Source organism: Rhinolophus hipposideros, assembly GCF_964194185.1.
Source record: "Rhinolophus hipposideros genome assembly, chromosome: X".
Taxonomy (NCBI): domain Eukaryota; kingdom Metazoa; phylum Chordata; class Mammalia; order Chiroptera; family Rhinolophidae; genus Rhinolophus; species Rhinolophus hipposideros.
In genome coordinates this window covers 89,016,172-89,035,490 of record NC_138046.1, presented here as the reverse complement: position 1 = coordinate 89,035,490, position 19,319 = coordinate 89,016,172, and the positions used below count along the sequence as shown (strand labels likewise).

General features: G+C 40.0%; 1 protein-coding gene across 1 annotated transcript in view; it reads left to right on the top strand.

The window, feature by feature from the left end:
* Positions 1-1,943: 1,943 nt before the first annotated feature.
* Positions 1,944-19,319, top strand: part of ZNF157 (zinc finger protein 157) — a 30,228-nt gene continuing 12,852 nt past the window's right edge. The window contains exons 1-2 of the mRNA XM_081042521.1: positions 1,944-2,067; positions 3,861-4,067. The gene's annotated coding sequence lies outside the window, so the exon portion shown is untranslated. The remainder of the gene's footprint in view (positions 2,068-3,860; positions 4,068-19,319) is intronic.

Here is a 19,319-nt window from a genome sequence, read left to right as displayed (position 1 = left end):
GCTGGAAGTTTTACTTCCAAGATGGCTCATTTATGTGGCTACAGGCTAGAGGCCTCAGTTGTTCACTGGCTATTAGCGGGAGTGCTTGGCACATGGGCATCTCCAAAGGCTGCTTGAGCACCATTGTGACACAGCAGCTGGCTTTTCCCAGAGTGAGTGATATGAAGGAGGGAGGGAGAGAGAATGAACACACAGAATGGCAACCAGTCTTTTATGATCTAATCTCTGAAGTGACAAACCATCACTTCTGACCTTGATCCCTGGGCCTCGATTAACTATTCCATGTCTATATCCTAGGAAAATATTAACTTTTCCATCATCTGTCTCCCTGGTTTGATCTACAAATGTCAGTTAATAATTTTGCCAGAAATCACCATCTTGTTTTATAGGCCATAAGCCCAAGCCTATAAGCAATCTTCTACCATGAGTCAACTTCTACCTTCAATGGTCCTCAGGTCCAGTTCTTGAACTTGGGCCTCTGTTACTTTAGAAACATCATTTCCCCTCTGGTTTGACTGTTTTTGGAGGTATAATCAAAAGGACATTGATGGTTGAAAAGTTAACCATGGTCTAATAGTTGAGATCTAAACCATAGAGTCACTGAGAGTGGAAAATTAACATATGCCTAGTCTCTCAATCTATACAGGGTAGAAGGGTTAGCAGCAGTTTCAATTCAGTGTCAAAATACAGGGACATTGATAATGGAATCCTTAATAGAGGACATGAATCCAGATCAGAAGGGGGCAACATAGTAGGTGTAGGTAGAGTTAAGAAAGGCCCAAGTCTGAGATCAGCCCAGGAGCCATTGATGGTGGAAGTTAGCAGAGTCCAGCATTTGAGATTGATCAGAAGTCACAACAATAAGGTTTGGAAATTTCTGTAGAAGTGTGAGCGTTACAGCAACATTCTCACATTTGCCATTCTGTCTCCCACTGAATTCACAAATACTGCAGGGAAGACAGACAAAATGAGACTCTGGGAGTATCTTACTCTCCTGAATTTTGAGCTGAGGCTCAGAGACATCTGAATGTCTTTGGGGTACCCAGCAATCCATACCCAAGCTTACCCAGGACCTACCTATGTTGTTAGGTTTTCAGCAGAAGAAACTTCTCTACCTATTGTCAGAGAAGGCTTCCTGCAGGAGGGTATATGTGGACTAGGTTTTGAAGAAAGTGTAGTTCAGAGGTGAAGAACACCCAGAACTCTCTCTTCTCTCCAGAGTCAGTAGCAGCTCCTGAATTTCTATATAAGAGAGGCTAAGCAGCTGCAACCTGGTTGATAGCAGAAGTCAGGGGCATGTCTTGGAGACGCCTTCTTATCGAAAAGTACGCTCATAATGTTTTCTAAATATTTTTCTATTGACAATTTTCTGAAAAACATTGGCTGTCCACATAGAAGGCTAGTATTACAATTATTATTCCTAGCTACTATTTTAGTGGGGGTAATGGAGATTTAGGGGGATTCAAGTGTCCTTGATACCAATTCCAGCACATCAAAAGGAGACTGTACCACCCTGACTCCTCCCCCTTCTTCTCTAGTGGTATCGCCCAGGAGAGACCCGCATTAACCTGACTTTCCCACCCCTCTTCCCAATGGTATCTTCAAGGAGAGGATTGTACCACCCTGACTCCTTCCCTCTCTTGCTCACTGGTATCTGCTAGGAGGGGGACTGTACCATCCCAACTTCTCCTTTCTTCCTAGTGATATCTCCCAGGAGGAAGCTGTAACCTGACTTTTCCCCCTCCCCCAGTGGTATCTCCCTTGAAGATCTGGACATATCGCCCCTATACCCCCATGAATGGGGGCTGCAACCTCTGCTTCTTTAAACTTTGCACAGACCTTTACAACACAGTTCCAAAGACCAGCTGCTCCCCCAATCTTGCCCTCAGAAGGTTTCTACCCTTGAACAACGCCCTCCTACCCCTCCTTCTGTGGAACAGCCCACTGTACGGCATGGACGGTAAGATGGCGGCCCATGAGGGCCGCCAGGGCGCAGCCATGTTCCCTGCCCGACAACGTCACTCCTGGACAAAGTCTGTGCGGATCCATAACTGCACCTGGTTCAGAGTGAGTAGATCACAGCCTCACATCACAATCCGTTACGATCCTGTGCGAAACCAACAGCCCCAGAAGGGGCAATGGCAGGGATGATGACAGGAAATGGTAGTGGGGCCTCAGAGGCCTTTAAGTTTTGTCGCGGTGCGCTAAAACGAGTGGACGAGCATTTACGGCGTGATAGTTACTGAGGTGGTTTTGAAGTGATAGCTTTGTTGGCTTTTGGGAATGACACACTGTCAGTTTGTGGGGTCAATTGGTGGAGGAATTAAAGAATCTAATGAATAGATTCTAATGAAGTCTCTGCGGGTCAGCGATGGGGGCTTCTGGAATAGTCAGTTTTTAGATTCCTTGCTGCGTCTTGTTATCAAGTCTTAATAGTGTGTGTCCATCAGTCCGCCCAGAGGTTTGCTAATTTTATTAGTCTTTCCAAAGAACCGACTTTTGGGCTTGTTGATCCTCTCTGACATACCTTTGTTTTCCATTTCTGTAATTTCTGCTCTTCCCTGTGCTATTTTCCCTTTATCTAACTTAAAAAAAAATCTAACTTATTAAATTCGATATTAATTCATTAATGTTCAGCCTTTCTTTGTTAAAAAAAATTTAAGAATGTGAATTTTCCTTTAGGAATCTCTTTAGCTGCATTCCACAAAATTTTACATACACCATTTTATTATTGAGCTTTGTGTTTAATTTTTCTTTTAAAATTTATTCTTTACATTAATATTAATGCTCTTGGGAGGATTGACATTTTTATTAGACCACATCCAGGGATCTGGTATGTCTGTGTGCCCATTTTATATTTTGTCAATTAAAAAACACCCATTTTTAATTGTATAGGGCCAGCTCCTTAAAAAGTTTATTTTATATATTTCTTGCTATCATTACTAATGTTTTCCCCCCATTTTCATTTGATCATTGCTGTTATAGAGGAAAAACTATCTGCTCTTATTATTTTATCTTGTATTCAGTCCCTTATGAAATTACCCTATGAATTCTATAGTCTGGTAGTTTTTCTACGTATAAAATCATATCTTGGCAAAAATAAGCTACATTTTTTTTCCAATATTTATTCTGATTGTTTCATCTATTGTATGAGCTGGAAAAACAATTTTGAGTTGTATCAGACTTCCCTGTCTTGTTGCTAATTTTAATGGCAATAGCTTCATCATTTTACTTTTTAGCATAATATTCCATGACTATGTTTTGTAAAAGATTTTTGTGATATTTAAGTGATTTGCTTCTCTAATTTTTGTTTGAGTTTTTATTGGTAATGACTGCTGAATTCTGTCAAATGCTTTTTTGGTGTAAGTTAATAGCTGCCCACCCCCAATTTGTTGCTTTAATAAATAATGTTAATGTTGAGGCATTTTCATCTGGAAAGAAGAGACTAGAAGCTTTCCATAGAATTTAAGGGGGATTTTTCAATCTAAAATGGCAAAATAATTCAAGATGGTACGAAGAGATCCCTTTCATTTCAGATGACCAGGTTTCCACGTTTCTCCATAGTTACCCACCAGGTTCCCATGGACAAATCCTTCCCCTGCCCACTCCATTCACTGCTCCAGTTTCTCCTTTCTCCCAAATCCAGATCTGCCTTGAACCTGGAATTGAGGGATGGGCTCGGTGGGTAAGGTGTGAAGCCTCCTGTGGAGCCACCCAAGAATAAGGGACTCTGAGCTCATTAATTTCATTCCAAACATCATGAGTGTTTCTATAACCCACCCGACACTTAGAGTGGGAATTGCTGAACTTTGTAGGGTGAATGTGGAATGACACTGATGACATGGATACTGTCCTTTTAGGGTTTCTTGGTGTTTCTGCGGAGCTGTTGAGCTTTCTCCTTACTGGAGGTGGCAGGATCTTCCATTCATTCTGACTGCAGCCCACATACAGACACCGCTCCAGCTTTGGAAGGTGGGTTGAGACCCAGGGTGAACATGCCAACTAATGGGAAATCACCCCAGAGTTTCTCTGCCTTGGTTTCAGGACAACCTGATAGATCATTTAAGGTAAGGAGGAGGAGCCTATTTTTTCCTACTTTTTCTTTTATTTTTTTGTAGATAAATTTTAATTTTGAGATAATTGTGGATTCAAATGTTGTGCACTGTTTACCCAGTTTCCCCCAACGGTAATACTGTGCAGAACCCTGATACGCTATCACAACCGGGATATTTACATACAGAAAAACTTCCAGCACCACAAGGATGCCTCATGTGGCCCTTTAATAGCCACAACCACTTTCCTCCTCCGCAACTCCCTCCTTAACTCCTGGCAACCACCAATCTGTGCTCCACTTCTATATTTTTTCATTTCAAGAATGTTATATAAATGGAATCATACAGTATGTAACCTTTTGGAACTGATTTTATTTAACTAAGCATAATTCTCCAGAGATTCATTCAGATTGTTGCATATACGAATAGTTCATTCCTTTTTATTGCTGAATAGTATTCCATGTCATGGATGTAGCACACCTTGCTTAACTAGTCACTAGTTGAAGGACATCTTGGTGGTTTCGAGGTTTTGGTTATGAAGCAAGATGCTGTGATTGTGTAAGGTTTTTGTATGGGATGAATGCACATGAGTGCAATTGCAGGATTGTATGTTAAGTGCATTTAAAACAATTGATTTAGTTTTTTAGTATAGTTTTAGATTTACAGAATAATTGAGAAGATAGTACATGTAGTTCTATATACCATTCTTGCCCCCTGATCTTTTGACACAGTTTCCCCTATTATTTATATCTTGCATTAGTGAGGTACATTTGTTACAATTAACCAATATTAATACGTTATTCTTATAGTCTATACAGTAAGATTCACTGTGTTGTACATTTTTTGGGTTTTGACAAATGCGTAATGGTGTATATCCACTAGTACAGTTTCATACTGAACAATTTCATCTGTGCTTCAGCTATTCATCCTTCCTTTCTCTTTGCATGAGCCTCTGGCAACCACTGCTTTTTTTCACTGTCTCTATAGTTTTACCTTTTCTGAAATGTTGTATAGTTGGAATCATACAGCCTGTAGTCTTTTCAGATTGGCTTCTTTCACTTAGCAGTTTGCATTTAAGGTTCCACCATGTGTTTTCATGGCTCGATGGCCCTTTTTTTTTTTTTATTGTGCTCTCCAGCTTTTTATTTTGACGTGCTTTCACATTTATAGAAAAGTTACAAGAAGAGTAGTAGGGACTCCTAAACACTCTTTACCCAGATTCATCAGTTGGTTACATTCTGTTCCATTTGCTTTATCATTCTAGCTATATATCTGTCTATTTATGATTTTTCTGAATTGTTTAAAAATAAATTAATGACATCTTGCCCATTTATAAATACTTGAGTGTGTATTTCCTAAGAACAAGTACACTGCCGCATAACTGCAATTATCAAAGATCAAAATGAGAAAATTTAACATTGATATAATGATATTATCTACTCCACAGTTTATATTTAAATTTTCCCAATTTTCCCAATAATGCCCTCTTTCTTTCTTTCTTTTTTTTTTTTTTCCTGGCTCAGAATCCAAACCAGGGTTTTTTTTGGGTTTTTTTTTTTTAATTTATTAGTTTCAGGTGTACAAGACAAGGTAATATTTAGACGTTCATCATTTATATCCCTCACACTGTGAACCCCCCTCCCCCCACCCACTATCCCTCCGACCTCACACTGAGCCATCACATTATATATATAAAATTATAGTTGGCATTCATTAATGTTTAGCTTCTGGTGTACAATGCCATGACCAGGCATCCACAGCATCCCTGAGGTGGTCTCCCAAACAGGACACATGTCCATCGGACACGCAACAAAATCCCCAAACACTATTGAATAAGTTCCCCAAAGTAATTCTCAAAAAACTCCGAGGCCATCCTGTGGTCACCAGCCACCCCCAATCCCTTCACCCTTCCCCCCATCCCCAACCCCCTCCCCCCCCGCCCATCTAACAACTCTCGGTTTTTTGTGTCCCCTAAACTGTTTCTGATTAGTTCATACACATATTCTTTTCTTTAGATTCCGCATATAAGTGAGATCATATGGTACTTGTCTTTCTCTTTCTGACTTATTTCACTTAACATAATGTTCTCTAGATCCATCCATGTTGTTGCAAATGATAAGATTTCTTTCTTCTTTATGGCTGCGTATTACTCCATTGTATAAATGTATAAAAAACCACAGCTTCTTAATCCAGTCATCTACCGATGGGCATTTCGGTTGTTTCCATATCTTGGCTATTGTGTAAAGTGCTGCAATAAACATAGGAGTGCATACTGATTTTTGAATTGGAGTTTTGGATTTCTCCGGGTAGATGCCTAGGAGTGGAATTACTGGATCATAGGGTAGTTCCATTTTCAGATTCCTGAGATACCTCCATACTGTTTTCCATAGTGGCTGCACTAATCTGCAATCCCACCTACAGTGCACAAGCGTTTCCTTTTCTCCACATCCGCGCCAGCATTTGTTGTTTGTTGATTTATTGACGATAGCCATTTTGACTGGGGTGAGGTGGCATCTCATTGTGGTTTTTATTTGCATTTCTCTGATGGTTAGTGAGGTTGAGCATTTCTTCATATGTCTTCTTGCCTTCTGCATGTCCTTTTTAGAAAAATGTCTCCTCAAGTCCTCTGCCCATTTTTTAATTGGGTTGTTTGTTTTTTTGGAGTTGAGTAAGTTTTTTATAGATTTGTGATATTAACCCCTTATCAGATATATCATTGGCAAATATCTTTTCCCATTCAGTAGGATCCCTTTTTGTTTTATTGATGGTTTCCTTTGCTGTGAAAAAACTTTTTAGTTTGATGTAATCCCACATGTTTATTTTTTCTCTTACTTCCCTCGCGTGAGGGGATATATCAGTGAAAATCTTACTCCGGGTAATGTCCATGAAGTTTCTTCCTATATTTTATGGTTTCAGATCTTACATTTAAGTCTTTAAGCCATTTTGAATTTCTTTTTGTATATGGTGTGAGGAGGTGGTCCAGCTTCATTTTCTTGCATGTGTCTCTCCAGGTTTCCCAACAGCACTTATTGAACAGACTGTCTTTACCCCATCATACATTCTTGCTTCCATTGTCGTAGATTAGATGGGCATATAGGCATGGATTCACTTCTGGGCTCTCTATTCTGTTCCATTGATCTATGTGTCTATTTTTATGCCAGTACCATGCTGTTTTGATTACTGTAGCCTTGTAGTATAGTTTGAAATCAGGTATCGTTATACCTCCCACTTTGTTCTTATTTCTCAAGATTGCTGAGGCTATCCGGGGTCTTTTATGGTCCCATATAAATTTCAGGATTATATGTTCTATTTCTGTGAAAAACGTCGTTGGTAGTTTGATAGGAATTGCATTGAATATGTATATTGCCTTAGGCAGTATGGACATTTTAACTATATTAATTCTTCCTACCCATGCACATGGAATGTGTTTCCATCTATTTATGTCTTCTTTCATTTCTTTCTTCAGTGTCGGATAATTTTCTGAGTACAGATCTTTCACATCTTTGATTAGATTTATTCCCAGATATTTTATAGTCTTTGGAGCAATTGTAAATGGAATTGTTTTCTTAATTTCTCCTTCTGATATTTTATCATTGGTGTATACAAATGCAACTGATTTCCGAATATTAATTTTATATCCTGCTACTTTACTAAATTCGTCTATCAGTTCTAATAGTTTCTTGGTGGAGTCTTTAGGGTTCTCTATATATAGTATCATATCATCTGCATATAATGATAATTTTACTTCCTCCTTACCAATTTGGATGCCTTTTATTTCTTTCTCTTGTCTGATTGCTGTGGCTAGAACTTCCAGCACTATGTTGAATAGAAGTGGAGAAAGTGGGCAACCTTGTCTTCTTCCTGATCTTAGGGGGAATGGTTTTAGCTTTTCCCCATTGAGTATGATGTTAGCTGTGGGTTTGTCATGTATGGCCTTTATTATGTTGAGATATGATCCCTCTATTCCCACTTTCTTAAGGGTTTTTATCATAAAAGGTTGCTGTATTTTATCAAATGCTTTTTCTGCATCTATTGATATGATCATGTGATTTTTATTTTTCATTTTGTTAATGTGGTGTATCACATTAATTGATTTGCGGATGTTGAACCACCCCTGCATACCAGGGATGAATCCCACTTGATCATGGTGTATGATCTTTTTAATGTATAGCTGAATTCTGTTCGCTAATATTTTGTTGAGAATTTTTGCATCTATGTTCATTAAAGATATCGGCCTGTAGTTTTCTTTTTTTGTGGTGTCTTTGTCTGCTTTTGGGATCAGGGTGATAGTGGCTTCGTAAAAAGTGTTTGGGAGTCTTTCTTTCTTCTGGATTTTTTGGAAGAGCTTGAGGAGAATAGGTGATAATTCTTTTTTGAACGTTTCGAAAAATTCACCTGTAAAGCCATCTGGTCCAGGGCTTTTGTTTGTTGGGAGATTATTGATTACTGATTCAATTTCCCTGGTGGTAATCAGACTGTTCAGGCTTTCTGTTTCTTCTTGAGTTAGCCTTGGAAGGTTGTGCGCCTCTAGAAAATTGTCCATTTCTTCCAGATTGTCAAATTTGTTGGCATATAGATGCTCATAGTAGTTTCTTAAATTTTTTTGTATTTCTGTGGTGTCTGTTGTCACTTCTCCTCTTTCATTTCTGATTTTATTAATTTGGGTCCTCTCTCTCCTTTTTTTAATGAGTCTGGCTAAAGGTTTGTCAATTTTGTTTATCTTCTCTTAGAACCAACTCTTGGATTCATTGATCTTTTGTATTGTTTTTCTGGTTTCTATTTCATTTATTTCTGCTCTGATCCTTATTATCTCCTTCCTTGTGCTCCCTTTGGGTTTATTTTGCTGTTCTTTTTCCAGATCCCTTAAGTGTGAAGATAAACTGTCAATTAGTGATGTTTCTTGTTTCTTTAGGTAGGCCTGCAGTGCTATGAACTTCCCTCTTAGGACTCTTTTCGTGGCATCCCATAGATTTTGGGTCGTCGTGTTCTCATTCTCATTTGTCTCGAGATATCTTTTGATTTCTTCCTTGATCTCCTGCTTGACCCATTCATTAGTTAGTAATAAGTTATTCAGCCTCCATGAATTGGTGTGTCTTCCAGTTTTTTTTCCTGTAGTTCATTTCTAATTTCATAGCACTGTGGTCAGAGAAGACAATTGGTATGATTTCAATTTTCTTAAATTTATCAAGGCTTGTTTTGTGTCCTAACATATGATCTATCTTGGAAAATGTTCCATGTGTACTTGAGAAGAACGTGTATTCTGCAGCATTGGGGTGAAATGCTCTGAAAATATCAATTAAATCCAACTGCTCCAAAGTGTCATTTAAGGCTGTTGTTTCCATATTGAGTTTCTGTCTGGAGGACCTGTCCCTTGTTGTCAGAGGTGTGTTGAAGTCCCCTACTATGATAGTGTTGCTGTTGATCTCTTTCTTTATGTCCATCAGTACCTGTTTTATATATTTAGGTGCTTCTATGTTAGGTGCATAGATGTTTACTAGGGTTATGTCCTCTTGTCGGATTGATCCCTTTATTATTATATAGTGCCCATCTTTGTCTTTTAATATGTTCTTCATTTTAAAGTCTATTTTGTCAGATATAAGTATTGCAACTCCAGCTTTTTTTTCGCTTCCATTTGCATGAAATATGTTACTCCAACCCTTCACTTTCAGCCTGTGTGTGTCTTTTGATCTGAGGTGAGTCTCTTGTATACAGCATATACAAGGGTCTTGCTTCCTTATCCACTCAGCCACCCTATGTCTCTTGATTGGAGCATTTAATCCGTTTACATTTAAAGTGATTATTGATAGGTACATAGTTATTGCCATTTTTAAATTTGTAGTAAATTGTTTTCATCTTTCTTCTATTTACAGAAGTCCTTTTAGTATTTCTTGCAATGCTGGCTTGGTTGTAATAAATTCTTCAGTTTGTTCTTTTCTGGGAAGCTCTTTATCTCTCCATCAACTTTAAATGATAGCCTTGCTGGATAAAGCAATCTAGGTTGTAGGCCTTTGTGTTCCATCACTTTGAGTATCTCCTGCCACTCCCTCCTGGCCTTCAATGTTTCTGTAGAAAAGTCAATTGCTAGTCTTATGGGAGTTCCCTTGTATGTAACCTTCGGCCTTTCTCTTGCTGCTTTTAAGATTCTCTCTTTGTCTTTAAGCTTTGCCATTTTAACTATAATGTGTCTTGGTGTGGGCCTGTTTGGGTTTATCCTGGTTGGAACTCTCTGCACTTCCTGGGCTTGTATGTTGGTTTCCTTCATCAGGTTAGGGAAGCTTTCGGACATTATTACCTCAAATATGTTCTCAATCCTTTGCTTCCTCTCTTCGCCTTCTGGTATTCCTATGATGCGCATGTTGTTGCGCTTGATGTTATCCCAGAGGTCTCTCAACCCATCTTCATTGTTTTTTATTCTTTTTTCTTTCTGTTGTTCAGTTTGAGTGATCTCTGCTAACTTGTCTTCTAAGTCGCTGATTCGATCCTCTGCTTCATCTAATCTGCTGGTCATTCCTTCAAGTGAGTTCTTAATTTCGGTAATTGTCTTCTTTAGTTCTAGCTGGTTGTTCGTTAAGATTTCTACATCCTTTTTTAGTTCTAACTGGTTGTTCTTTATGATTTCTATATCCTTTAAGTCTTCTCTAAGCTCCTTAAACGTTCTTATCACCAGTGTTCTGGACTCTGTCTCTGACATGTTGGTTACCTCTGCTTCATTTGGTTCCAGTTGTGGAGGTTTCTTCTGTTCTTTTATTTGGGACATGTTTCTTTGTCTCCCCATTCTGACTGACTCTCTGTTTGCTTTGATGTATTGGGAAGATCCCCTAGAGCTCTTAGTTCTTGCTGGGTTATCTTATGTAGTATGTGTCCTTTATATTTGACTTGGACTACTTCGTTCTTCTCCTCTGCATGTGCTACACAGGTGGCTCGTGTGTTTAGTATATTGTCCTGTTCAAGAAGAACTTTAATTGCTTTTTGCTTGTGAGTAGGTGGGTTTAACTCCTAGGCCGTCTAGTTGTGAAACTTGGCTCTGCCCACCGCAGGGTGTTCTGCTGGGTGAGGGTTGGCCACGTAAATGAGGTTTGGCCTCTATGGGCTCTTGTGCCTTCAGAGAATTCCCTCTGGGTGTGTGACTTGTAGGTCAAACCCGGTAGTACTCTGGTTTGGTCCAGAGTTGGCTTCTGGATATGTTGAATCTTGTGCCTGTTCAGCTGGGCCCTGTTAGGGCAGTTTCAGCACAAATCAAGTTTCCAAGTACAACAACAACAACACAGAAAACAAATCAAGTACATTCACATGTAAAATACAACCGACAATCCCCACTCAACATAGGCAAAGATATCAAAGAAATAAAGACAGAACAAAGCAAATCACAACAAGCAGAAAAAAAAAAAAAACACCAAGCAAAGCAAAACAGAAAGCAGCTCCAGTCTTGGCTTAAGCCCACCAAGTAATCTCCAGGTTGTCCTCCGCTGTGCCAAAGTGTGTTTCTCCAGGGCCCATCAACTCCAAGTAGTTATTCTTCAATCTAGTTGTGGAGGGCACAGCTCACTGGCCTATGTGGGACTTGAACCGGCAACACTTTTGTTCAGAGCTCACTCTCTAACCAACTGAGCCATCAGCCACCCCTTGCATATCCATGATTATCTGTTAAAGATATTTTTCTAGAAATTGAATTTTTATGTCACAGGAGAGGGATCACTAAATATAAGGAATTCAGTGGATGACAGTGAAAATTCTTCCTTTTCACAGTCTACACGGTAATAGTGTTTGGAGGCTGATGATTCTGAGCCATGTGTGGCACCTTTTTCCTTATTATCAGTACTCTACTCCTCCCCAACTCTTGCTTCCCAGAGCCTCCAAAGATGAGTTAGAAATGCCTACATCCCCAGTCAGTTTTCATTTTTCATTCATTGGCATGTTGCCTTTGTTTTCCCGTGGTTTTTAGGAAGTTTTTAAGTATAAGTAGATACGTATTAGGATAAAAGGAAGTACAAAAAATAAAGTATCAACACAAGTTTTAGAAGCATGCTGGTCAACATTCCTAGTAGCTAGAAACATTGAAGTCTAGATTTATCTCTGATGTCTGAGAAAACAGAACAGAATAAGAAGTGCAATCAGACATGTGAGTTACAATGCACACATAGAGAAATCAATAATTCCTCTGTAGCAAAGATTTCCTGTTACTTGAGGGTCAAGAAATCTTTTGGTAGGGGATGGCCGGTTAGCTCAGTTGGTTAGAGCACGGTGCTCTTAACAACAAGGTTGCCTGTTCAATCCCCACATGGGCCACTGTGAGCTGTGCCCCCTGCAACTAGATTGAAACAACTACTTGACTTGGAGCTGATGGGTCCTGGAAAAACGCACTTAAATAAATAAAAGTGTAAAAGAAAACTGAAAAATAAACTTTGAAAAACAAATCTTTTGATAGATCTTAATATGGATGTTGGAAACAATGTCTTCAACTACAGCCTGTACAGCACGTGTGCGCCTGTACAGCACGTGTATGTGCTACTGTTGGTACGGCTACACGTCGGTGTTCATTTTTCTTTATGAAGATATTTTTCATTCAGTATTTAAGTAAGATTAACTACTATAAGATTTTGCTTGCAGTCAAGTAATAAGAGAAAGACTAAATATAAATTATCATCTGATTGGTTAATTAATTAATGCATCTGACCCAGAGTCAAATTACTGTGATATGCTAGTTACTTTGTGTGGGCTTAAGAGTTTTAACAAAACATGCCACCTGAGAGCATAGGGATAATGAGTACATGAAATGCTGCATAAAAAAAAACTAATGGAGGGAAGTTGTGTCAGACCTTTAGACTCTTGAGGCTTGTAGCAGTTGGTTGCCACATGCAAGTACTTCGCAGCCATTTACTTTATCTTTTGACCTTTCTGAGTTACAGTTTTAATCTACACCCCTTAAGGAGGATTAAAGAGACACTTTAAAATATAGATTAGTAGTTAGAAAACATAAAGCAGTCCTACTTCCCCCGTAGAATTTTAGTTGAATTAAATCATAAAAGAAATAATGATTATTGCACATATTGTATTAGTCTCACTGCATCTGTGGAATAGAATTTACAGTCTAAGTGGTTTTATCTTCACAATCATCTTGAGTCCTTAATCTACCTTCTTTTCCCTTTTGAAGTCTTCCCCATGCTTTTCCAGTACTCTTCTGGCTGGTTCTCTTTTTTTCTGAGTTGCTTAGCTGGTGCACAATTTGCGAGTTCTGTTAATGTTGTCATAGAAGTCTGTGCAGGAAGAGCATTACTAATTAAGAAACTGCTAACCAATATCCAAATGACAAGGCCTGGATAAAGTTCTGTCCCCAACACTGTCCATATGTTTCCACTGGAAGAGTGCACCATGGATGTACGCGTGGTTGGTCTTCCTTCCCGTGTAGCAAACTGCCGTGCTTTTTCTTAAGCATATATAGGGAACTGATTTGTGAAGGAAGACCCATCAGGAAGGTTTCTCTTGCATTAGGTTCCCTCTTAAATTCTATTTTTGCCTGTTTTCAGCAGAGCAACAGCTTTGGTACCTTCTAATTTTTCCTCTGTCTTTGTAAAACAAGCCGTACTCTCTGCATGGTCCAATGCAGTCTGCTGTTTTATATGGCCTTGAGCTGCCCTGTCTTCTGCCTTTTCTATTTCTTTGCTCTTCTTACATTCTGTTTGTCAACACTTCTTGCTTTCTTTTAATATCCAGCATTTCTTTTTCAATTTTCCTCCTCAATTTCCTTCTAACCTTTCTTTGTTCTTTCACTTTTCTTCAAATTTTTTTCCCCACTGTGTCAGTGAGGTTCTGGGTAGGTCTCTGATTTGAACATCGACTAGTTTTCTGAGAGAGTGACATGTCCTGAACTCTCTCTTTCTGTTTAAGCGTATGACTTTGTTTTAGGAGAGGTGAGTGGTGTATCACAAACTCTGGACTGAGAGTTTTTAGAAGTGTTATTGGGTTCAAATGAGGAATGAAACAGACTAAACTTTCTGACTGGTTCCCATTTGCAACTGATGTTTCAACTTTTAGTGAGTGCATCTTTTGGTATTGATTTTAACAGCAGCAGAACTGCTTGAGGATGCTTCTGTCACTTTGTTACCTTCCCAACTTGCAGACATCTGTGTAGACTGCTCATCGTCACCTGCCATGAACACCATGAAGACCGTGCCGCTCCTCTTGGCCAATGTGATGGCGACCTGAATGGTGCTTGGGAACCACAACTCACTCCCCTCTCCTCTCCTGTCTGTTATAAGGACAGTTGTCATTGGATTTAGGGTTCATCCAGGTAATTCAGGATGATCTCAATTCAAGATCCTTAACTACATATGCAAAGATCCTTTTCCCAAGTAAGGTAACATTCACAGAGTCTGGGTGTTAGCATGTGGAGATTATATATATATATATATATAATTTTTTTTAAGAAAAAAGTTTTTTTAAAAAAAATTTTTATTGGGGAATATTGTGTTTCTCCAGGGCCCATCAGTTCCAGGTCGTTGACCTTCAGTCTAGTTGTGGAGGGCGCAGCTCAGCTCCAGGTCCAGTCTCCATTTCAGTCTTCTGTTGCAGGAGGCGCAGCCCACCATCCCATGCGGGAATTGAACCAGCAACCTTGTTGAGAGCTCGCGCTCTAACCAACTGAGCCATCCAGCCGCCCCTCTGGAAGCTCAGCGGCAGCTTGTTGTCTTCAGTCTGGTTGTGGAGGGCGCAGCTCACTGGCCCATGTGGGAATCGAACTGGCAACCCTGATATTCAGAACTCGCACTCTAACCAACTGAGCCATCTGGCCGCCTTGGACATATTTTTTAGGGACCACTATTCAATGCATTACAGCCCATCTTCTGGTCCCCAAATTAATGTTTGTCCCATGTGCAAAATAAATTCACCACATTTCAACATCCTCGCAAATCTTAACCCATTATAGCATCAATTCTAAGTCCCAAATCTCATCTATGTATCATCAGGTCAAAAAGCCCTAATTCTTATTTAAATAATGTAAGTCAGGTATAAATGGAGTGAGACTCTGGGAATGATCCATCCTGGGGCAAACTCTCTTTCCATCTGTGAATCTGTGAAAGTAGAAAACAAGTTATCTAGTTCTAAAATACAATAGTGGAGCAGGCATAAGATAGACATTCCCATTCCAAAAGGGAGAAATTGGAAGGAATAAAGGGGTCACTGGTTCCAAGCAAGTTTAAAATTCAGCATGGCAATTCCATTAGGTTTGAAGGTGTCAGGATGGAGAACTGGTGTAGTGGCTGCTGTTAATGAGAGGGTTTCTGGAGACTGAAAAACAATGCAGGCAACTCCATAGATCATAACAAGAGTTTATGGGGCCGGCCCAGTGGCTCAGGCAGTTAGAACTCCATGCTTCTAACTCCGAAGGCTGCCGGTTCGATTCCCACATGGGCCAGTGGGCTCTCAACCACAGGGTTGCTGGTTTGACTCCCGCAAGGGATGGTGGGCTGTGCCCCCTGCAACTAGTAACGGCAACTGGACCTGGAGCTGAGCTGCGCCCTCCACAACTGAGATTGAAAGGACAATAACTGGACTTGGAAAAGTCCTGGAAGTACACACTGTTCCCCAATAAAGTCCTATTCCCCTTCCCCAATTTAATCTTAAAAAAAAAGAATAAGGTGCTTAATTAAGAAAAAAAGAGTTTATTACAAGGTAAGTTACTTACAGGAATAGGGTTGGAGCGAACAGACGACTCATCTGTCTGCTATCAGACTGCTGTTACAATACATGTTTTATAGTATAGCTTAGATATTAATGATTGACAAGACAAAGGGACAAAGAATGTAGTTGTGCCAGGAACCTTACCTCCTGGTGGTCTTGTGATAGATGACTTTTTAGAATTGACGCTAGCACCAGTTTGATATTTATCTCCGTTGTCATGCCTTCTGGCTGTTACTGACAAAAACCTGTACAGCTGCGTTGTGTAGGTTTAAAGAACATTGCTAATCATTAACTATAAGGCTTTGGTATGCTGGCTGAGAACAGTTAGGTTGGTCCGAGTTCACAGTGCAAAACACTTGAATAGAAAAGAAATCAGGGACACAAAGATGGAGTTAGTTTTATTCACAGTTACATCCTTACGCAAAGCCTGAAAATAATTCTCTGTGGCTCTGCCCTCTTGGCCTGTGGTGGCTCCATTTTTGTGACCTGTAGCAACACTTCCCACCCCTGCACTGCCTACTGCTCCATTGGCTTCTGCCTCTGGGCCTGCACCGCCCCCCTCTGACTTTGCACCCAAGACTCTGCCCTTGAAGTCATTCTTCCTTTTTCTTGCAAAGTAGCATATGTTTATAGCTAGTTCTACCAGACCATTTTATACCTGTAAAATTTTAGAAGCCTGATAGCCTTTTCTTGTTTTGTCTTGTATCCATCCTTCTCAGTTCAAGTTTGCAGTGTTTCTATACGTATAGCATTCTCAAAAGCCTTGTGGTTCTCCTGTGTAGGCCCCCATTAGACAAGAGGAGCCCTACAGATCTTTACTGGATAATCTCATCTCTGTTCCTAGATTCTGCTGAAATGGTTCAGTGGATCCATGAGTCACACACCTAATCCCTTCAGGAAAGGTTGTCTAGCCAAACTCTTGGCTTTCTCTCCATAGCACTAGTTCCGAACAGTGAATTTTCTAATTTTAGCATTCTTTACAATGTGGGTAGGCTGAGAATCTCTAAAATCATCAAGTATTGGTTCCTTTTTGCTTAATAGCTCCTTACGCAATATTTTTCTTTTGTCTCACCGTTTACTATAAGCAGCAAGACAAAACCAGGCCACACCTTCAAAACTTTGCTTGAAAATCTCTCAGCTAAGTAGCCAAGTTCATTCCTTACAGGTTCTACTTTCCTCACAACTGTAGAACACAATTCTATCAAGTTTTTTGCTACTGTATAACAAGGATAGTTTTTCCTCCAGTTTCCAATAACATGTTCCTTATTTTCATCTGGAATCTCACCAGAAGCACCTGTAATGTTCATATTTCTATTAACATTCTGCTCATGATGATACACATACCCTCTGAGATGACAGAAGCTTCCTCTACTCTCGTCCTCACTTCCTTTTGAGCCCTCTGCAACAGTGCCTCTCCTGTCCGTATTTCTTCCAACAGTCTCTTCAAGACAATTTAGGCCTTTTCTGTCACATGCCTCAAAATTCTCCCAGATTCGACACATTATCCCAAGCCAAAGCCACTTCCACATTTTTAGGTATTTATTATAGCATTACCGCACTTCCCAGTAAAATTTGTGTTAGTTTCCAGGTCTGCCATCACTAATGACCAAAAACGTGGTGGCTTTAAGCAACAAAAGTTTGTTTTCTCATAGTTCTAGAGGACAGAAGTTGGAGATTGAGGTGTTGGCAGAGCCATGGTCCCCCGGCAGGCTCTGGGGGAGAATCCCTTCTCGCCTCTTCTAGCTTCTAGTGGTTCAAGGTGTTCCTTGGCTTGTGGCTACATTACTACAAACTCTGCCTCTGTCTTCACGTGATCCTCTTCTCTGTGTCTCTCTTCCTTATCTATGTCTTATAAGGACACTTATCGTTGGATTAAAGCCCCACTGGGTACTCTATATCAGTCAGGCTTCTACCAGAGAAGTAGAGCCAGTAGGGATATATGTATATACACACACATTAAGAGACCCATTGCAAATAATTAGATTACGTGATTGTGCGAGCTGTCAAGTAAATCCAGAATCCATAGGGTAGGCTACCAGGAAGGGCAGGCTGGAAACTTTCAGGCAGGATTTGACATTGCCATCCATAGGTGGAATCCCATTGCTCTTAAGGCCTTTTAAAATTAGTGGCTTTTTTTTCCTTTCTTCTTTTTTTTTTTTTAGCATCAAATTGCGACCAATTAGAAAGGATACATCTCACAGGGGTACTAGCGGGAGTGGACTCTTTTTTTTTTTTTTTTTTTTTTTTTTGAGAGCCCACTGGCCCATGTGGGAATCGAACCGGCAGCCTTCGGAGTTAGGAGCATGGAGCTCTAACCACCTGAGCCACCGGGCCGTCTTAAGGCCTTTTAACTGATTGCATGAGACCCACCGAGATGATCAAGAATAATCTTTACTAAAGTCAACTAATGGTATATGGTAATCACACATGATACAAAACACCTTCACAGCAACAGTTAGATTAGTGTTTGATTAACCAGGGACTGCCAGTAGCTCACTTGACACATCACAGTCTACCCCTTGTCAACTTGGCAGCCACACGCATCTTCTTAAGTCATACTTAATCTCCTAGTAGAGACAATAACAAGGTTACCCTTCTGCCTAACATGATACAACTACAATGTGTACAACCGAAAACGGGCTCTTTCCACAGAAGAGGATGTAGTCATTGAGTGATGGTCACTCTTCTCCTTGATACACTTAAATGTGACTTAAAGTGAACTATTATGAATAGATTTTATGTTAGCTAATAAGAGGATGAGAGAGGGAACAAAACAAAAATATTTGTTATATACCCATTCATAATAAAATAAGGATGAAATACACAAAATTACAGTTCTCGTGTTTGCAACTGGTTATGTGGTCATAGCTGGTATTTATAAGTACTTTCTTCCCCTACCCATTCCATATTCCCTTTGCAAGCACCTCAGCTGGTTGTGGTTCGTTACATAGTGGGATGACTGAAACTTTCATTCTTGCAGGGTCTGGGCTATTAATAGTCCTGCCTGAGTTGGGTTGTTGTCGTTTTCCATTTACTTTAATCACAGGGCATGGGAGTATGCCTTAACGGACCTTGTAAATATTCCAGGAATATACTCCCTTACCTCCATTGTGTGGCAGCAGCCCAATCTCCCGTTAGTAGTCAGGATAACCACCCCAGCCAGTATAGTAACTCCCCTTTTTGCCTATTGATTTAAAGGTATGAGGAGCCACAGAGCATTAGAGATATTGCTTCCAGGCAGTTTGGTTCAAATAAACTCTTATAAAAAAATTTTTTTTAAAAGCTTGAGGAGCCCAAAGTGGCTGGGTGGCAGCCTTAACTTCCAGTTCAATAGAATTGCTATTACGTCACCTGGAGGAAGCATTCCTCTCTTTGGAACTGAGACCTCTACACCAGCAGAGCATGAGGTCACAGGGATGGGAAGCAAAAACTTTGCTAGTTGATCATTAGGAGTAATAGTAAGGGGTGCCATTCCCATTTCCACCCCTTGAATTCTGGGCCCATGACTCCTGTCTATGGGAGAAGCAGCACCATTTATTAGATGCTGATTCAGAGGCTGTACAGCATTCTGGAGGACATTGTTCCAGT